This window comes from Bos javanicus, chromosome 12, assembly GCF_032452875.1.
Source record: "Bos javanicus breed banteng chromosome 12, ARS-OSU_banteng_1.0, whole genome shotgun sequence".
NCBI classification, from domain to species: domain Eukaryota; kingdom Metazoa; phylum Chordata; class Mammalia; order Artiodactyla; family Bovidae; genus Bos; species Bos javanicus.
In genome coordinates, this window is record NC_083879.1 from 83515576 (window position 1) to 83535747 (window position 20172).

General features: G+C 44.7%; 1 protein-coding gene and 1 long non-coding RNA gene across 5 annotated transcripts in view; one reads left to right on the forward strand and one right to left on the reverse strand.

Annotated features, from left to right (window-relative positions):
- The window catches only part of NALF1 (NALCN channel auxiliary factor 1), a 606190-nt gene that overhangs the window by 318684 nt on the left and 267334 nt on the right, over nt 1-20172 (reverse strand). The gene's annotated exons all lie outside the window — the stretch shown is intronic.
- Nucleotides 872-5552, forward strand: LOC133258597 (uncharacterized). Its single transcript, XR_009740093.1, has 3 exons — nt 872-1181; nt 1417-1684; nt 5300-5552. It is a non-coding gene; the product is annotated as an uncharacterized LOC133258597 (long non-coding RNA).

Sequence of the window (20172 nt, forward strand, 5' to 3'; positions counted from 1 at the left end):
ACGACCGAGAGACTGAACTGAACTGAACTGTTATCTCCATATATCCATTTATATATATGGAGAAGGCAATATATATATTGCCTTATACTGCCAATATATATATATTCATAATGAATGTAGTAGTCCTACAAAAAGAAAGAACATGTGAAAAAGATGGGTAATTATGTTATAGCCTGCCAGTTTTCAGACTGTAATCTTAAGGGTATATAGAATATGTTTAAAGCATTACATCATATTTTTAGAAAGTAAAAGATTCATGTTTTACCAGTGATTTGTATGTGTGTGTTAAGTCACTTAGGTCATGTCCGAATCTTTGTGACCCCATGGACTGTAGCCCACCAGGTTCCTCTGTCCATGGGGATTCTCCAGGCAAGAATACTGGGGTGGGTTGCCATTCCCTGCTCCAGGGATCTTCCCAACCCAGGGATTGAACCTGCCTTTCTTGCCTCCTGCATTGACAAGCAGGTTCTTTTACCACTTGCGCCACCTGGGAAATCCAAATGAGTTAAATAGGCATTTAATCACTCTTGTCAGTCATTTATAGAGACCTTACTGATACACTTGGAGCGAACAGTGTCACCGAAGTTATTCCACATGGAGGCCTTCTCAACTCTGCTTTATTTATAAGAAAGAAGCCTCACCCTGTGGCTCTGACAGCCTGATTCTAAACCGATCCTGCCCCAGTTCTCACCGCCCGGGGGTCCACGCCTGCTTAAAGGGCACGTTCATGACCTGACCGAGCCAGGAAGTGGAGGCCTCTGGCCTCAGCAGCCCCCTTGACCCCCTCCCTGGTCACCCACCACACACCTCAGTGTCCTAGTCTGTAATTGGAGATGCTCCTATGACCTCACAGAGTTGGGGATGGGCGGGGGATGTTACAGATGGCATGGGGCATGGTGCAGGGCCTCCTGATGTATGGCAGGGGGTCTGAGCTGAGCCCAGAGGAGTCAGAATTCAGTGCAGCTCCGGGCTGCATCAGAAGGAAGCTGAGTTTCCAGCTTTCTCTAGATTGCTTGCGAGGACAGAACTGTGTCTGGTCTTCTGTCCTGGGGAAAAGGCCACAAGGGAAAACTAAAAATACTTTGTGGGGAGGATCTGGTGAGTCCCCGAGGCTTTGCAACTTCAGACAGGGAGTGGGGAAGGTCAGGGCCGAGCACACCAGTTCCCCCCAGCACAGACCAGTGAGTGCCCGCAGCCCAGGGAGGGCTGAGGGAAGGCAGGGCGGGTAGAGCCTCTGCAGCCTGGGGACCCCAGGGCCTCCCCGTTGGCTCCCATCAAACTGGATGCTTCACTGACACACGTTTTGACCCCAGAGCTTGCCGGCTCTCTTCCTTTCTAACAGCCGCTGCTCCTGGCCCCCCAGCCCCGCTCGCTGCCCCGCAGTTTTATATCGTGTCTTTGTGACTCCCTCTCCAGCTGCCACCCAGGCATCGTGATGAATATGCCATTCCTTTGGTGGAGGGAAGGTCTTCCCAGGGCAGAATGCACCATCAGGCTGGTCCACAGGGCTGGGTGCGGCGTGCCAGACTCCCGTGGGGAGGATGCTAAGAAGGGAGGAACCAAGACTGCAGAAGAAGCATCTGCCCGGCTCTGCAGGCAGGCCAGGCCCCAGGGAGGCACAGAGAGAGCCCAACCACCCAGGAGGTGCTGCTCAGAGAGGTTTTCCTCCTCCTACACATGACAGGTAAAAGAGACCACGTTGAGCTGTGAAACCCCGCTTTGACTCCAGTGATTATCGCAGCTCTCTCATGATTCTAGTTGGCAGCAACCAACAGAATCCAATCCATCATTTGGCGGGCTGCTTAATTATCCTGGGATCCATCCCCCGCCCCAACCATCAGAATAGGCGCTGGAACAGGATCATACAGACTTCTTCATGCAAATTATCCCTCAACGTTTGTTTTTTGAAAGGAGGAGAAAAATGTTTGATTATAGTAAAACAGATTTGGGAAGCTCTCGGGAAACCCGAATCCACTTTGGATAACAATCATTCGCTTTTCTCCACTTGCTCACATTGCCTCATTGTTAACCAGCGCATCATTCATTAGGTATGCCCCCGAAGAATAATGAAAATAATTGTGAATAACAGGGGGAAACCTATTTGAATTAGCAAATCAGTAGGCTTTATAGAGTAAATTTAGAAGAACTTCAGTTTTACTGCCTGCAACAGTATAAGGTTATATAAAGACCGTTGTTGTCATTCAGTGGCTAAGTCACGCCTGACTCAGTAGCTAGCAGAACATATGGTCCATTAGAAATGGTGCAGATCTCTTTCTGTGTGTTTGTTTTATTGTAGCAAAAAGCACATAACATGAGATCTGTCCTCTTAATGAATTTTTCATTGTACATGCCAATATTGTTAACTATAGCCACAGTGTTACGCAGTGGACTCTAGAGTTTCTTCCTTTTACAGAACCAAAACCTACGTTCCCCACCCCTCAACCCTGGCAAGCACCTCTCTACTTTCTGCTTCAATGAGTCCGACTACTTTAGATACAGCAAGTCGGTAGTAAAATCATGCAGTGTTTGTCTTCTAATGACTGGCTTATTTCCCTCTACTATGTCCTCAAACTATACTCTTTCTACCCCCTTCTGATGTCTGTGTCAGAAGCTTTCCCTATCTCCTTTATACTTTAATAAAATTTTATTACACAAAATCTCTGAGTGATCAAGCCTTGTCCCTGGCCCCGGATTGAATTCTTCTCCTCCGGAGGCCAAGAATCCTGGCATCTTTGCGTGGTTCAGCAACAACCTTTCATCTTGGGAGCTTGTCTGGGATTCTTCAGGACAAGATGGCAGCTAACAATTCCAGCCTCACTCCTTTGAACTGTATCCTGAAAAACTGGGATAGATCTGATCCCCAGGGCTTAAAGAAGACATACCTGGTCTTCCTATGTGATACTGCATGGCCGAAGTATCCACTGGAGGATGGCGAATGGTGGCCATTTGGAGGGTCTCTTAAGTATAATACTATTTTACAATTAGACCGGTTCTGTAAAGAACCACGGAAATGGGTAGAAGTAGCATATGTGTTGCCCTTTTTCTCTCTGCGAAATATGCCAGACTTATGTCCTAAGGGTATAGATTTGAGTGTGGCTCCTTCAGCTCCCTCCTGTCCTCTTACTTTGCTAGATGAGATGGAGGCCAGGAGACAAAGAGATAAACAATAGCAGGTTTCTCCAATCTATCCCTGGGATATAGGCGCAGAACAGCCAGAGAGACTGAGGAACAGCCACACAACCTGTTACCTCTTCATGAAGCACCCACAGGGAGAAATAACCAGCCTATGAGAGTGCAGTTCAGTTCAGTTCACTCTCTCAGTTGTGTCCGACTCTTTGCGACCCCATGAATTGCAGCACGCCAGGCCTCACTGTCCATCACCAATTCCCGGAGTTCACTCAGACTCATGTCCATCGAGTCAGTGATGCCATGCAGCCATCTCATCCTCTGTCGTCCCCTTCTCCTCCTGCTCCCAATCCCTCCCAGCATCAGAGTCTTTCCCAATGAGTCAACTCTTCACATGAGGTGGCCAAAGTATTGGAGTTTCAGCTTTAGCATCAGTCCTTCCAAAGAACACCCAGGGCTGATCTCCTTCAGAATGGACTGGTTGGATGTCCTTGCAGTCCAAGGGACTCTCAAGAGTCTTCTCCAACACCACAGTTCAAAGCATCAATTCTTCGGCACTCAGCCTTCTTCACAGTCCAACTCTCACATCCATACATGAACACTGGAGAAAAACCATAGCCTTGGCTAGACAACATTTGTTGGCAAAGTAATGTCTCTGCTTTTGAATATGCTATCTAGGTTGGTCATAACTTTCCTTCCAAGGAGTAAGCATCTTTTAATTTCATGGCTGCAGTCACCATCTGCAGTGATTTTGGAGCCCCACGAAATATAGTCTGACACTGTTTCCCCTGTTTCCCCATCTATTTCCCATGAAGTGATGGGACAAGAAGCCATGATCTTAGTTTTCTGAATGTTGAGCTTTAAGCCAACATTTTCACTCTCCTCTTTCACTTTCATCAAGAGACTTTTTAGTTCTTCTTCAGTTTCTGCCATAAGGGTGGTGTCATCTGCATATCTGAGGTTATTGATAACAAGCCTTTTTCTTATCAAGAAATACAAAGAATCAAGGAGGATCTCAGAGACTATTTAGAGGACCCAGAAAAATATATTAGAGCTTTTAAAGGTTTTACTTTGCTTTATGATCTTACTTGGAAGGATGTGATATATATCTTGGGATAAACACTGACTCCCGACTCAAAGACTCAAGTTTTGGGAAAAGCGGTTGCTTATGGAGATAAATTTGGAGAAGGAAATGGCAACCGACTCCAGTGTTCTTGCCTGGAGAATCCCAGGGACGAGGGAGCCTGGTGGGCTGCCGTCTATGGGGTCCTCTGAAGTGACTTAGCAGCAGCCTGTCCTCAAAGTTCATCCACACTGTAGCATGTAGCAGGATACCCTTCTTTTTAAGGCTGAACAATGTTCTGCTATATTATGTACCAGTTTCCTTTCTGTCAAGGAACACTTAGGTTGTTCCCACATCTTGGCTACTGTGAACAGTGCTGCAGTGACCACGGGGTGCAGACATCCCTTCGAGATCCTGATTTTAATCCCTTTGAATATGCATTATACACTGAGAAGTAGGACTGCTGGATCATACAGTCGTTCTAGTTTAAATTTTTTTGAAGAATTTCTATACTGTTTTCCACAGTGTCTGTACAAGTTTACACTCCCACCAGCAGTTACGAGGCCCATGTTCAATGACTAGATAAGAATGGTGCATGTTTAGAACACTGTTGAAATTAAAAACAAATGCCCCAACTTGACCTAAAAGAGCTCAGGAATGTATTTAAATAATTTTTTTTTTTTTTTGCACAAATTACTATTGAATCTTCTCAAATTCTAAATCAGTAAAGTTTTAAGTTTAGTCCAAGAATGTATTCTTGTCTTGAAGGTTATTCTGGCTTTATATTTAAGCTAAAGTTGTTTAGGCAAAAGAGGATTCAACCAAATTCTTATACATATAGGTCTGTGGGAGACATACCAATTGATTAATAAAAGAAAGACAGGGAGAGACAGAGGAGGAAGAAAAGGTTATATTGGCCACAGATGTGAGGCTGGTAATAGTTCTGTTTGCTTATCTTCAAAACTGTGCCACTTTTTTTTTTTTAGATATGTGGGAAAGCCTTGGGAAATAATAATTGGATTAGAACTTTTTTTGATCTTTCCTTTAACATTAGAACTCAAGAGACCATATAGAAAATGCTGAATTCCTGTCTGTTTCATTGTTCAACAGTTCCTTTGGATTAGGCGTGCTGTCAGCAGTGGACAGAAGAAGGAAGAGGATGGGGAGAGACAGGAAGAGGCAGAGGGAGAGGATGGAGCAGAGAAGGGGGGGGAGGACGTCCCTGACACAGGAAGAGAAGCAAGAGCATTCAGTGCAAACCACTGCTTAGCACCAGCGCGCAGCTGCCCATCGAGCCAGGCGCTGGGTTGGTGCACAGAAGCCCACTGACCCCAAGTACTGAGAACTGGAATTCGATTTTCAATTGCCAACAACGTGGTATCTATTATTTATTTAATATTCTATGGCCGGAGGCTTGCTTCTTAACATGAATATTGTTTTGGTAGTATTTTTTAAAGAACCTTCATTTGTCATTCAGTCATTCACCTGAATTGACGGCTGACTGTAGCCTGGAACTCTTCTCATCCCTACTGCCGTCCGCAGGTGAGCAGGCACGGTGTGTGCACAGAGTTCTTACTAAACCCTTCTAGAGGCGTCCTGGAGGGTGCAGCCCAGCCCAGTTCAGGAGAAGACGGAAACTCTGTGGAGGGTGTTGGGGTTTCTGCGCAGCTGGCGGAAGACGAGAGCCTGCTCTTTCCCGACTGTTTCCATCCTAACGGCCCTCCTCTGGGGTGTGCAATAAAAATACCTCCCCACTTTAAGCTTCACTGGGGATATTTTAGTTTTCTTTGGCCCTGCCTGAGACCTTTTGCCATCTATAATTCAGACAAAGGACCTTGATAGGTAGTTAGGGTTTGCTTTACCAAAATCTTTATTTGACACGTTTCTTGGAGTACCTTTAAATACTCATCACTATTTATTAACTTTACCACTCTATTTAAAGGAAGCTACTATCTATGCTTTTCAATCTCAAAGAGAACTTGCTGAAACCAGGCTAGATGGCCAGCTACTCTCCGTACCAAAAATCCACCATGCTGTCCTTTCTCCCCAGTGGGTAAGTCACAAAGATCACGCTGGTGGCCACAACTGAGCTTCTGCTCCTGGTCAACACGGTTCTTGGAGCTCAATATCAATCCACTGGTAACTTCATAAGCAAATTAATTAGGACTGGAAAACTGAAAGATTGGCCAAGGAGAGAGCTTACCACCAAGTCAAGGCTAATTCCAGGAGATGTCGAAGTTATTTCTACAATTAATAGTTATTCAAATTCTGTCTTTATGAAGGTGAAGGAAACTTACCAAAAGTTGGGGTTATTGCCAGTAGCGTCAACAGGACTTGGGACACCTCAAACAGACCACCTGACCTGCCTCTTGAGAAACCTGTATGCAGGTCAGGAAACAACAGTTAGAACTGGACATGGAACAACAGACTGGTTCCAAATAGGAAAAAGGAGTACATCAAGGCTGCATATTGTCACCCTGCTTATTTAACTTATATGTAGAGTACATCATGAGAAACCCTGGACTGGAGGAAGCACAAGCTGGAATCAAGATTGCCGGGAGAAATATCAATAACCTCAGATATGCAGATGACACCACCCTTATGGCAGAAAGCAAAAAGGAACTAAAGAGCCTCTTGATGAAAGTGAAAAAGGAGAATGAAAAAGTTGGCTTAAAGCTCAACATTCAGAAAACTAAGATCATGGCACCTGGTCCCATCACTTCATGGCAAATAGATGGGGAAACAGTGGAAACAGTGTCAGACTTTATTTTGGGGGGCTCCAAAATCACTGCAGATGGTGACTGAAGCCATGAAATTAAAAGATGCTTACTCCTTGGAAGGAAAGTTATGACCAACCTAGATAGCATATTAAAAAGCAGAGACATTACTTTGCCAACAAAAGTCCGTCTAGTCAAGGTGATGGTTTTTCTCCAGTGGTCATGTATGGATGTGAGAGTTGGACTATAAACAAAGCTGAGCACTGAAGAATTGATGCTTTTGAACTGTGGTGTTGGAGAAGACTCTAGAGAGTCCCTTGGACTGCAAGGAGAACCAACCAGTCCATCCTAAAGGAGATCAGTCCTGGGTGTTCATTGGAAGGACTGATGTTGAAGCTGAAACTCCAGTATTTTGGCCACCTGATGTGAAGAGCTGACTCACTGGAGAAGACCCTGATGCTCAGAAAGATTGAGGGCAGGAGGAGAAGGGGACAACAGAGGATGAGATGGTTGGATGGCATCACCGACTCAATGGACATAGGTTTGGGTGGACTCCGGGAGTTAGTGATGGACAGGGAGGGCTGGCATGCTGCAGTTCAAGGGGTCGCAAAGAGTCAGACACGACTGAGCGACTGAACTGAACTGAACTGAAACAGTAATATATAGACTTGACCCCAACTGTAAGACTCCTCACTTCACACCTCATCATCATCATCAACAACCACTAACCTGCAGGCTAAGTCTTTCCAATTAGCTCATTTTCACTAGATTCAAAATCCTGTATCTTCCATGAACTATAGGGAATAATGCAGAAAAGGCTTATTAACTCAGTTCCTAATATATAATAAGTTCTCCATAAAGATATTTGATTAGCAGGAGTAATTTCATTATCCACAAACCCTGAGATCTGCTGCAGCTTCCAGTACTTCACCTGGTCTCAGTTTCTCCTAAATCTTCACTGTGGACTGCTGGCCACGGGAACTGACTCCAGCAGGCAGAGATCTAACCTTCACAAGCAACACAAGTGGGTCTTGGCCGATGGGAGAAGAAAATAAACGTTTGGGGATATCCTAAAATCTTAGAGAACCAGACTTGGGGAATGGGGACCCGTATGGCCCAAATGATGCTGCAGGACTGTTTGAGGACTCAGGCCCCACCCCCACATGAGCCTCTGGAGGCTTTGTCTGAGCTGCCGACACAGGCGAGGGCCCTTCCTGGCTCCCCTCTCCCTGAGAAACAAAGAAAGTGAAGCCGTTCAGTCCTGTCAAACTCTTTGAGACCCCGTGGACTGTAGCCTACCGGGCTCCTCTGTCCATGGGATTTTCCAGGCAAGCGTACTGGAGTGGGTTGCCATTTCCTTCTCCAGGGAATCTTCCTGACCCAGGGATCGACCCTGGGTCTTCTGCATTGCAGGCAGATGCTTTACCATCTGAGCCACTGGGGAAGCCACTCTCCCTGCTTCCCTGGAAAATGAAGGGTGGTTATCCCTCCTTCCATTATTTCGGTTTCCCAGAAGCCTGGTCTTTTTTGTGAAAGAAAACACATTTTGCAGAACAGAACACTCAGACACAGAAAATTTAAGTCGTCTTCTTAAGGCACAAGATCTGTGGTTCCCAAGTCCCATTTTGACATGCTTTCTACCATACACACTGTGAAAGAAAATACAGACGGAAAACAAACAACTGATGTTTGATGAATAGAAAAGAGGCTCCACAGTGACTCTGATTTTCTTTTAAAAAAACACTTAAAATGTTACCAAAAGTGCCTGCTGCCAATGTTGTGTCTATGCACCATTGCTGTGGGTTGGCATTTTTGTGGGCTGTGTCATTGTCACAGTGGTCATTCATAGAAGAGAAGTGGTGGCATTTAGAAAGACTGAATAGACGAAACAGAACCGAAACCCGAGCCGTGTCCCTGTGGACACTGTACACTCAGGTCACTGGCCCAATGACTCTCAGAGCTTCCCCTGTGACTCTTCCATGGGAAAAAAAAAAAAAAATAAAGGATGAAGATGTGTTCAGGAGGAAGAAATGAATTGCTCCCAAACAGTGCAGAAGATGAGCGGTGAATCTGAATAAAACGTGGGTCTCTGCTTGTCTGTACAGCATTCCAGTCAGGCTAACTTTACCTCTAAATGCATTAATAGTCCCGTACATTTCTTGAAAGGAAATACTAACATGATCACCTACATAAACTACTAAGAACAATGGTGGGTACTTACAATTATTTTCACAGGAAGAGTAAATCATCCACTTTTGCTGTTGGGTTAAGGAATGGCATGAACGGGAACCTGTTGAACGGGAGAGGTGGGGGTGGTGGAAGATACCCCATGGCGGGGAAACTGCAGGAGCAAATGCAGAGAAGCAGACTGAGCCGTCAAGGAAAGGGTGGGAGAGAAGGTGGTGGGGGGTGACCTCCGGACCCTGCAGAACGCGCATGGGGCTGGACAGACAGCCGTCCAGGTAAGAAATAATCCTTAAATCATGTACAAACTGCCTCACAAAAAGCAAACGAGCTAAGGCAGTTGACAAAGACACAAGGAGTGAGGTAAAATATGACAATAATTGGAGAAGTATTGAAGAAAATACATGTGGGAGAAATAAAGGAAATATCTAATAATATATTGTTCTGACCTGAGCTTCCTTATCCAAAGTAGAGAAGGAAACATGATCAGACCTGGGTGTCATGGTGACCGGGGGGTAGGGGGACACACACTGCCCTTCTGTCCTCGTAAGTTGTCAAGGGGAGGATCAACTACTCAGGACGGAGAGTCTCCGAAAATCAAGGTCGAATGAGGGTCGTGCAATGAAGCACAGGCTCAGCATTCAATCTATGTCAAAGGGAGCAATAAAATCTCAAGGGCTGCTGTTTGTATCCTTCAGTGTTCACTAACGGCAAAACTTTAAAAACTAACGTTGACGTCAATCTTTTATACAAGGGGAAAGGATGTTCTGCGAAGGGTCAGTATGAAGACAGAAAAGGAGAGGAAAAGGGGAGAGACTCCGTGACCATGGAACCCGCGGGGATGAACATGGAGTTGGCTGAGGAACGCGAGAAGGCGTGTGACGCCAAGGTTTCCCTCTGTAACCACGAATCAGGAGATCTCACTAAGGAGGGAGGGAGCCCCGAGGGAAATGAACACCTCACGTGGGATTCAGAGCACCTGGGCAATGGAGAAACAGAGTGGTTTGCACATGCTGAGTGTGAGAAGCCAGTAGGACTTTCCAGCGGAGTGGATCGAATCTGCAGGCTTCCAGGAGCAGCGTTTGGAGTCGGCAAAGAAAAGTGACGGTATGATAAGGTCAAAAGTGAACGCCATGATTCAGACATGAAAATCTGCCATTTGTGGCAACAGAGGTGGGCCTAGAGGCATTATGCTAAGTGAAATAAGTCAGAGAAGACAGAGATCTTCCTTAGGTGAAATCTAGGAAACAAAAATTTAAAACAGCTCATTATAGACACAGAGAGCAGACGGGTGACTGCTGGTTTCGGGGAAGTGGGCAAAATGGGTGGAGGGGGAGGTCAAGGAAAAAGAAAGAAGGAAAGAAGGAAGGCTGACAGAAGACAAGAAAGGAGAGAAGGCGTGTACTGTCTACACACAGCGGAGTGGGGTGGGGGGGTCATTTCTGGGACTGAGAAGAAAAAGAAATCCCGGACAAGAACTAATTCTCCAGGATTTGTCTAATGATTTTCTTTCAAGGACACTGAAAATAAAAAAGCAAACAGGTACTGACATTATGTCCAATATTACTTAGAAGGGCCCTTTTCACTCCAAGATTAAATATGTTTTATGTTTTCTTGCAGTAATAATAATTTTAAAAACCTCTTTAAATCTAATCTTTTAAAAGGTTTGAAGTAAAATTTTAATACGGCTTGAAGTAGGATTAGGTTTTAAGTTATTTTAAGTGGACGGCAGTATCCCCAAACTATGTGTCTACTGGCACGTCCTTACTAATAATGTCTTCCTAATACAGTCAATTCACACTCACACGCTCACTAACACACACTCAGGCACACTCACGCACAGAGGTGTTCGGTCTGTGCGCTCTCTGTGATCTGCCGGTGCTCCCCCAAGACCAATCTTTTTAAAATATTCATATCCTTATATTAGCCAAGGCAGAGGAAAAACCTTCTCAAAACAGAACCTGAAAGTCTTCATCACAACCATCATGTAAACAGGATAACCCCCCAACGTGGCTGAGAAGTTAATTAGTTGTTCTCAACACACTTTTTCCAGCCTTATTTCCTAATACCATCCACCACTAATAATGCCACATTTTTTTTCAAATATCCTTTTAATTATTTTTATAATATATCACAATTATTTTGTGTCATCACATGCGTCTTCTAAGTGTTGAATGACCTTGTCAGTTTTTTTTTTTCCCTGAACCATTTGAAAAGGGTATGTACATATATATATATCAGTTCAGTTCAGTTCAGTCACTCAGTTGTGTCCGACTCTTTGCGACCCCATGAATCGCAGCACGCCAGGCCTCCCTGTCCATCACCAACTCCCAGAGTTCACTCAGACTCACGTCCATCAAGCCATCCAGCCATCTCATCCTCTGTCATCCCCTTCTCCTCCTGCCCCCAATCCCTCCCAGCATCAGAGTCTTTTCCAATGAGTCAACTCTTCGCATGAGGTGGCCAAAGTGCTGGAGTTTCAGCTTCAGCATCATTCCCTCCAAAGAAATCCCAGGGCTGATCTCCTTCAGAATGGACTGGTTGGATCTCCTTGCAGTCTAAGGGACTCTCAAGAGTCTTCTCCAACACCACAGTTCAAAAGCATCAATTCTTCGGCCCTCAGCCTTCTTCACAGTCCAACTCTCACATCCATACATGACCACAGGAAAAACCACAGCCTTGACTGGACTGACCTTTGTTGGCAAAGTAATGTCTCTGCTTTTGAATATGCTATCTAGGTCGGTCATAACTTTCCTTCCAAGGAGTAAGCGTCTTTTAATTTCATGGCTGCAGTCACCATATGTACATAGGTACATATATACACATGTAAGAGGATTCCCAGGAGCCTCAGTGGTAAAGAATCTGCCTGCAATACAGGAGACTTGCAGAAGATGCAGGTTTGATCCATGAGTTGCAAAGATCCCCTGGAGAAGGAAATGGCAACCCACTCCATTATTCTTGTCTGGAGAATCCAATGGACAGAGGAGCCTGGGGGGCTACAGTTCATGGTGTCTCAGAGTCGGACACAACTGAGCAACTGAGCACACACACACACACATATATACACATATCACCTTTTACATAATATTGGTCCTTAATACTCATCTAAGTCTTAAATCCAAAGAAGAAGGGTGTTGTCTTACATTATAACAGTGCATAATGCAGCCATCAGTCAGTAAATGTAACATCAACACCACGGTTTCATGTCACACACATTCCAGAAAGCCAACAATGTCTACTAATGTCCTTTATAACATCCCCCAGTTCTGAAGCAGAATTCAGTCCACGAGGACAAGGTACTTAGTTGTCATGTCTCTTGAGTCTCCTTCATACCTGGAACAATCTGTGACACTGACATTGTGAAGGCCGAGGATAAGTTATTTTACAGAACATTCCTCTCTTGGTTTGTCTGATACCTCTGACCAGAAGAACACAGAACAGTGATTCTCAGCACACCACATTTAAAAACACACACTGTCCACTCCCAGGGGTGATGTTCATTTTGAATTCTTGGTTAAGGTATTGTCTAACATTTCCACTGCAAAAATTACTATTGATACATTCCCCTTTAACTCTTGCAATCTGTAGGGAGAAACTGTGGGAACATGCAAACATGTTGTGAGATTTTTAGTTTGTAAATCCCTACCCATTATTATTTAAGACTACTGTTAAGCTTCTAAGTGAAAGTGGCTCAGTCGTGTCCAGCTCTTTGCGACCCCATGGACTGTATAGTCCATGGAACTCTCCAAACCAGAATACTGGAGTGGGTAGCCTTTCCCTTCTCCAGGGGATCCTCCCAACCCAGGGATCAAACCCAGGTATCCCTCATTGCAGGCAGATTCTTTACCAGCTGAGCCATAAGGGAAGCCCAAACTCATAAGCTTCTAAGATGACACGTTATTTTTATCTTTTTGGTATGAAACGTTCATCAGTCCCAGAGCACAGAAAACTTCCCCCTCCCGCCCCCATGCAAGCCTCTGGTACAGAATGCCTTCTAAGTGTTGATGGCATTGTCTCCTCCCTTTGTTGACTCTAAAAAGGTAGGGACCACATGTTGCCAGCGTTTAACATTCTTCACTCTTGAGAATTAGTTACATTAGTACTCAGGGACTTTTATTGAAAGAAATTCTCCAAAGTTTGTCATTTAAGATTTAAAACACGAGATGCAAAATGGAGCCAATTCGTAATCCCTTGAATTTAAGCATATTCAGTAAAATCACATTCATAGAACCTAACAAGGACTGCCTAACAGTCTATGAGAAAACAAGGAAGAGATTTTGCTAGTCTGACTTTGCCTTGAGATCTTGGGAACAAAAAAGTCTCTTGCTCCAGGGTCCACTGCACTGTCTGGACACTTTCTGGGGACGGTGTAGAGCCCATGGAATTATCTGGGCACGACTTTAACCCTCACAGCCATTCTGCAGCACGTGCTGTTTTGAATGAACCCCGGGCTAGCATCTGTGCAGTTTTATCTCTAAGAGAAATGACTGTCAGGGCGTATTTGTAATTTGTGTGTTCTCTCCTTATCTGCCACTCAGTTTCTAACCACAGGACTGTTGGAGAAGACAGGAGCCTGTAAACCTCACAGGCCTTGGATCTGCACAGACTCACCCTTGCTGTGCCTCTTCTGTTTTGCATGCGACCCACGGCAGCTGCAGCGCCGGGCGTTGTGAGGATATCTGATGTAAACACAAAAGTTTCCATTTTATCTAGCTCTGAAAAAAACCGGTTGATAAGCGCTCCGGATGCAGTGGATCTTGGAAACCATGACCTCCTGTGTAGCTTCTCCAGGTGCCACCCTCGAAGGTGGACCTCAGAATCCTGATGTTATTTGTTTCCAAGACCACATGGCTTTGTCCTCGGATGTTTCTGGACCATCCACTGTGCTCTAGGCTGGAGGTAAATTGGCCCTGAGCCTGAAGGCCTTTGCAAAATCAGCTAGAAGAGGGGCGGGTGGTCTGAGTCCTCTTTCATTGAAGACAAGTCTGCCTCTCAGCCAAGCAGAGCCTGCACGGCTTCCACGCCTCGTTTCCCTTCTGTTCCACCTCAGAACTGCCAATGCCGACTTCAGAAATCAGCTGGCCCTACTGAGAACTCAGATGGGTTTCTTCAAACAAACAGGCAAATGTAAGTGAATGAATTTAACGAGTTTTAGCAACTGTTTATTCAAATCTGAGTTAAAAAAAAAATAACTGAGCACAAAGTCGGTGGCAGGCACATTATTTGATATGTGAGGAGTGAACACACGGAATGCGATCAAGTCCTTGCCTCAAGGTGACCCTGGGATACTGAGAATGATGACTACTTTATGTGAACTGTAGGTGCTGAACTCAGATCCCAAGCCCCTATCTCAAAAGCCAGAACCCCCTCCAGAAGCGCCTAGATCTGCAGACTCAAGGACAGGCACGACCTCATGGGTCAGTTCTGACAAACCCCAGCAGGGCTGGAGACTTCCGCTCTTGGAAGAGCAGGGCAGACTCCAGCAGCATCACTGAATCTGCCCGAATCTGCATTTTAACATGTCTCATAGGTGATCCGGCTGCACAGTGATGTTTGAGAAGCGTGGTTGAGCAGGTTGTTCGTTTTATTCCATTTAAAACAGTGACATAACTTTGCAGAGTTGAACCCAGATGAGGAGATCGTGCTTTATGCTGCAATATATTTATAAATAAGTAATGTATTATTTATTTATCCCTATCAAGCCCTAACGTCCCTTAACTCTGCCTCATGTTGCCGAAAGTCTTTGAAGAACGCGCAGCTAAACAGCCCTGTGCGGTTGCAAGGGAATCAAAAGAAAACATTACCATTCCGGTCACTGGAGGCAGCACCAGCTGTTATGTAATTCTGTTATAAAGCTATTTCCTGCTACTGGAGGGTTTGAAATAACATTTACTTGTATAATTCTAATTCCATTTAGTTTATCCATCCGGGGCCAAATAAAAAGCATAAATTAATCCACTATGAATATGTCAGGCAGATAACCATTTTAGAACAGGAGAGAATTAAACGTCATTTACAAATTCTTTATAACCTTATCAAAATACCTTTCCCGAAGATTTCTAAGCATCCATTGTATGTCTCATACTTGACCCATTATTGTTTACCAGAACGGTATCTTTCGAACTTTCAGAGTTCTCAGCAAGTTCTGGGAGATACAGGGTATATTGGCACAGATGGCCTGCAAAGAAGCAGCTTTGGAGAGAATGGAGATCATATCCAGTCCTCGTGGAGGGTGGGGGAATGAAACGTCCTCTCTTTCTGCAATCCAGAGGGTCATCTTTTAAACACGAATATGCAACTAATCAATTGGAAGTCTTTACTGGTCTAAAGTCTAATGGCTCTAAATTTATTTTTTTTATTTCAAAGGTTTTAGAGATGCATATTGTAACATAAAGCAGCTGTGAATATATGAATATGTATGTCTGTGTGTGTGTGTGTGAGAAAGAGAGAATCATCAAAATAATCTTACTTCCTCAAACTGGGAATCTTCATGAAAAAGGAACATTGCCAGTCACCTTTTAAGTCCCCTCTCTGCCTTCTGACCAGGTTCTGGAGTAAACATCAAACCGTGTCCTTCCAACATGAGGCTGTTCTATGCAGTGAGCCTTCCTGGGTTACCCTGGCTGCTGGTTCTCACCCTGAGGGGAGTACGGACTAAGCTTGTTCCCGAAGGCCAGATTCTGCTCCTCTTCAGAATAGCTCACGTGAACACCCATATCTGAAACCATCTGAACACTGCAGATTGCTACTCTCTCTAGAGGGGCATAGATAGAGTATGCCCCTCTCCATTGATTTGGAGAGGGCTTATTCGATAGATGGGTCAGCCTATCTATTTAGCCTATAGCTTATTCTGCTCCACGGTTAGAGGGGTGTCAAGGGTAAGGGGACTGAGCTTCTTTTAATCAGTCTTCCTTCTCCACAGTCCAGCTAGAGGCAGCAGGCCCTCTTCATCCTCTGCATTTAAGACAGGGTCGTTAGACTTCTGAGGCCAAGGCCCGTGTGCAGCTCAAGCTGCGACAAGGCTCAGAAGGCAGGGAGCTGATGCCGTCCTAGTGAGCCCAGGCGGGACCACTCCCCACAAGAACTGCCATAGGATCTGTGTCCGAATCCAAAGGAACATGACAGTCGTGTTTTGGGAGCACGGTTATGTATGAAGGCACCAATATGGTTTTCAGTTTTACACTGACCCATATGGTTAAACAGGGATGTGAGTGCCTATTTTTCTTTGCTTTTCATTTTACATGGAGAGTCGTGTTTAAATCAGGAAAGAACAAGAAGATGAGACTGGTTATATTGAGAGAAAAAAAGGAAATATAGGGAACTGTGTCTTTGGATGAAGTGCGAGAACAAATGGAAGAGGCGGAGATGGAACAAATGAAGGAGAATCGACGGGAAAATACAGGCAGAGCACAGCAACTTGAAAAACGAGTTTGAGGGAGGAGAGAGCAGAACAGAGAATGGGGCTCAGTTATAGAAACAGGGAAACGTGTGGAGGAAGCAGCGTCCCCCAGAGGGAAAGGAAAAACGCAAAATCAAAATCAAGCAGCCACAACAAGGAAAACAAGCAGTGTCACAGAAGAACCAGAAACACAGAGATTACCGGAGGGAGACAGGCACGCGGCCCAGAATCAGCAGTCACTGCCGTGAAGAGACATAACGCAATGGGAGCTCTGCTGCTGCTAAGTCGCTTCAGTCGCGTCCAACTCTGTTCGACCCCATAGACGGCAGCCCACCAGACTCCCCCATCCCCAGGATTCTCCAGGCAAGAACACTGGAGTGGGGTGCCATTTCCTTCTCCCAATAGGAGCCCTAGGAACGTGGTAAGGAAAATATGCTAACAAGGAGGAGATGGTCAAGTAAAAACAAAACAAGAAGGGATCCCTGGATAAAATGGACTAGAGAAGAGACAGAGATTCTCTAAAGAAAAACATTCCAACGGGTTGGAAAGCCTCCTCTGTATGCCTAAATCTGCCAAGAAATTCCCTCTTAAACAAGTACTTGTTCTCAGCGGGCCTCGATTTTCTCACCGGTGAAACATGACCGCTATATCATGATAAAGCATGCACGTGTGCACACGCATCAGTGTCAGGATGTGGTCTGTTTCGTTTCTCCCCCTGTAACTTATGACTTCTCAAGGCGTCTATTTCTTCCAGTAGGAGAATAATCGGGTTTTTCTCCTTAATGTGATTGTTCTTGAAATTGATAAGCTCAAAATACTTTGCCCAGGCAAAAACTTTGAATTTCCCTGTGAAACTTTGCAATTGATTTCACTAGTGACCTCTAGCAGCCTCTTATAGGAATAGACTTCAAACATTTACATTTTTAAAAGGCAAAGAAATGCTTCTCAAGCTCAAAAATCACCAACGAATAACTAGAGCCTAGCTCTTCAGGTAAAAGATAATTCTGTTTTTCCAGATAGAGTAAAAGATGTGCTTATATCTTAACACACATGAACTGTAATTTACTTAGATAAAGGCCAATATAGTCTTTCCCTTCACAGGACAGTAGTTATTAACACTAGGAGAATTTCTAAGGGGTAGGCACATTTTTCTCAGCGACATTAAGCTGAGAAGATACTCTTTTCTCATCTAAAGTCAAGAACTGCTATAAAAACGTTTGCCCTACTCGTGGCAATCGGGAGGATTTTATGAGAGGGCATTCACAAAAGATACCCACAATTTTACAGGCAAGGAGGGATTTCACTGAAGACTTGAGCAGAGCACATTCTACTGGAAATGAGGAACACTTTCAGTGTTTCCCACACTCTGCGATAACAATATGAACACAAATAGACTCCATTCGAAATAGAGATGAGCGAGTCTCTGGAGTCACAGTCAAGTCTCTCTGAACCTTAACGACTCTGTTGGGAGCGATGGCAGAGGTGCAAGGCCCCTGGAGTTTGAGGGGAGACAGCCTTAAAGGCAGGAGGAGGGGCTCAGATGCCCTTCAGCCTGACGTGATCGGAGGTGGAGGGAGAGACACACTGCACAGCACCCCGCACGGCTCACCGCCTCGCTCAGAGCTGGGGGCGCCAAGCCCAGCCAGCGCAGGGTGGGGGTGGGGTCCAAAAGTCTCCAGGGCTTGCTTTCCACGTAAGTTTTTTTTTTTTTTTCATTTGTACACATTAGTATAATTTAAGATAATTGTATTTGTATTAACTCCATGAGTGCTGTCGGTCCTAACAAAATACTTCTCATATATGTATGGTTTTCCTGGTAGCTCAGTTGGTAAAGAATCCACCTGCAATGCAGGAGACTCCGGTTCGATTCCTGGGTCGGGAAGATCCGCTGGAGAAGGGATAGGCTGCCCACTCCAGTATTCTTGGGCTTCCCTTGTGACTCAGCTGGTAAAGAAGCCACCTGCAATGTGGGAGACCTGGGTTCGATCCCTGGGTTGGGAAGATCCCCTGGAGAAGGAAAAGGCTATCCACTCCAGTATTCTGGCCTGGAGAATTCCATGGACTAAGTCCATGGGGTCACAAAGAGTCCGACATGACTGAGCAACTTTCACTTTCATATATACATATACATATACATATATATATATATATATATATATATATATATATATTACCATTTCTGATTCAACAGGTCACCTTTAGGTGATCTCAAAGAGAGCTGGCTGTGTGACCAGAAGGAATTTGACACTTGCAGGAAAGATGAACTTCCAAAGGCTTGGAGACCTCCGAGGCAGGGCCCCTGAGCCCTGGCTGGCTGGGCTGGCTGACCTCAGCATGAGTATATGAGCACAATTTGAATCTTTAAAATCTTTAAAAAGGGGAGCAGAATCAACAGAGCCAAGCTCTTTAACCTGTTGCACTACAACCTATTCTGAGTCAAGCCCTTTTGAGTCTCCTACTTGGCACTTAATTACATAAGAATGAGTCTTATGCCAGTTTTCTTCCACCACTTCTCATCTAAAGATAAAGACCAGATTACTGTCTTTATCACTAATGTCTGTTTCTTCTCTTCTCACCCCAACTAGAATATAAGATCCATGAGAACAGTCTTTTTTTTTTTGACAACAGACCAATTTCTAGCAGCAAAAATACAAGCGATCAATAAAAATTTGTTAAGTAAGTGAATACATGAGTCAGTGATTGAATTTTTACAATTGATCTTGTGCTACGTACTCCTGCATTAGAATCACTTACTGGAGATCAAGCTCTGCTTTTTCGTGTTAAGTGAAGCTTGTAGATAAAACTTAGTGAACTGTTAGTAGCAGATCCAAGTCTCACAGTGTAAAAGGCTTCCTGGGCCTGTTGTTCTGAAGGCCTGTGGTTGATTCCATAGCTTGAAAACTGCTAAAGGACACCTGGGTTCTTCAATCTGTGTATCAATGAGCAGCCCTTCTTTAGCAAAGACGTTATCTTTGAATTTCAAATGGAAACCTGCACTCTGCGTAGAACAGGCTGGGAATGAAAGTCACTTACCATGGAGGGCTGGAAGGACTGAGGCTGAAGCTCCAGTATTTGGCTACCTGATAGAAAGAGCCAACTCATTGGAAAAGACCCTGATGCTGGGAAAGATTGAAGGCAGAAGGAGAACAGGGCGACAGAGGACGTGATGGTTGCATGGCATCACCGATACAATAGACATGACTTTGAGCAAACTCTGGGAGATGGTGAAGGACAGGAAACCCTGATGTGCTGCAGTTTATGAAGTTGCAAAGAACTGGACATGACTTGGCCACTGAACAATGACAGCAGTCATGGAAGGCAAGCACATCAAAGTCCTTGAGAACTCCAGGACAGTGAAGCAGTCAGCAGTTGTTATTGTACGGTAAGGATCATGCACTTACATTGTAGGAATACCTCCTCAGCTAACAAAATTCTTAGACGCATGCAATAAAGTTTTTCCTGAGATTTAGAAAGGGGGTCTTACTTCCTCCTCCACCTTTTTTTTTTCTTTTTTGCTGTGTCAGGGGTAAGGGAAAAATTGAGACCTAAAGTGCACACTACCCACTGTGAAATTCTATTTTCCACTAACACTAGAAAGTTACTTGGATATAGAATACAAAATTATTTATAGTTGAATGAAGTCATAGAACTTTGGTGAATTTCCCAGATTAACAAAATTAGTA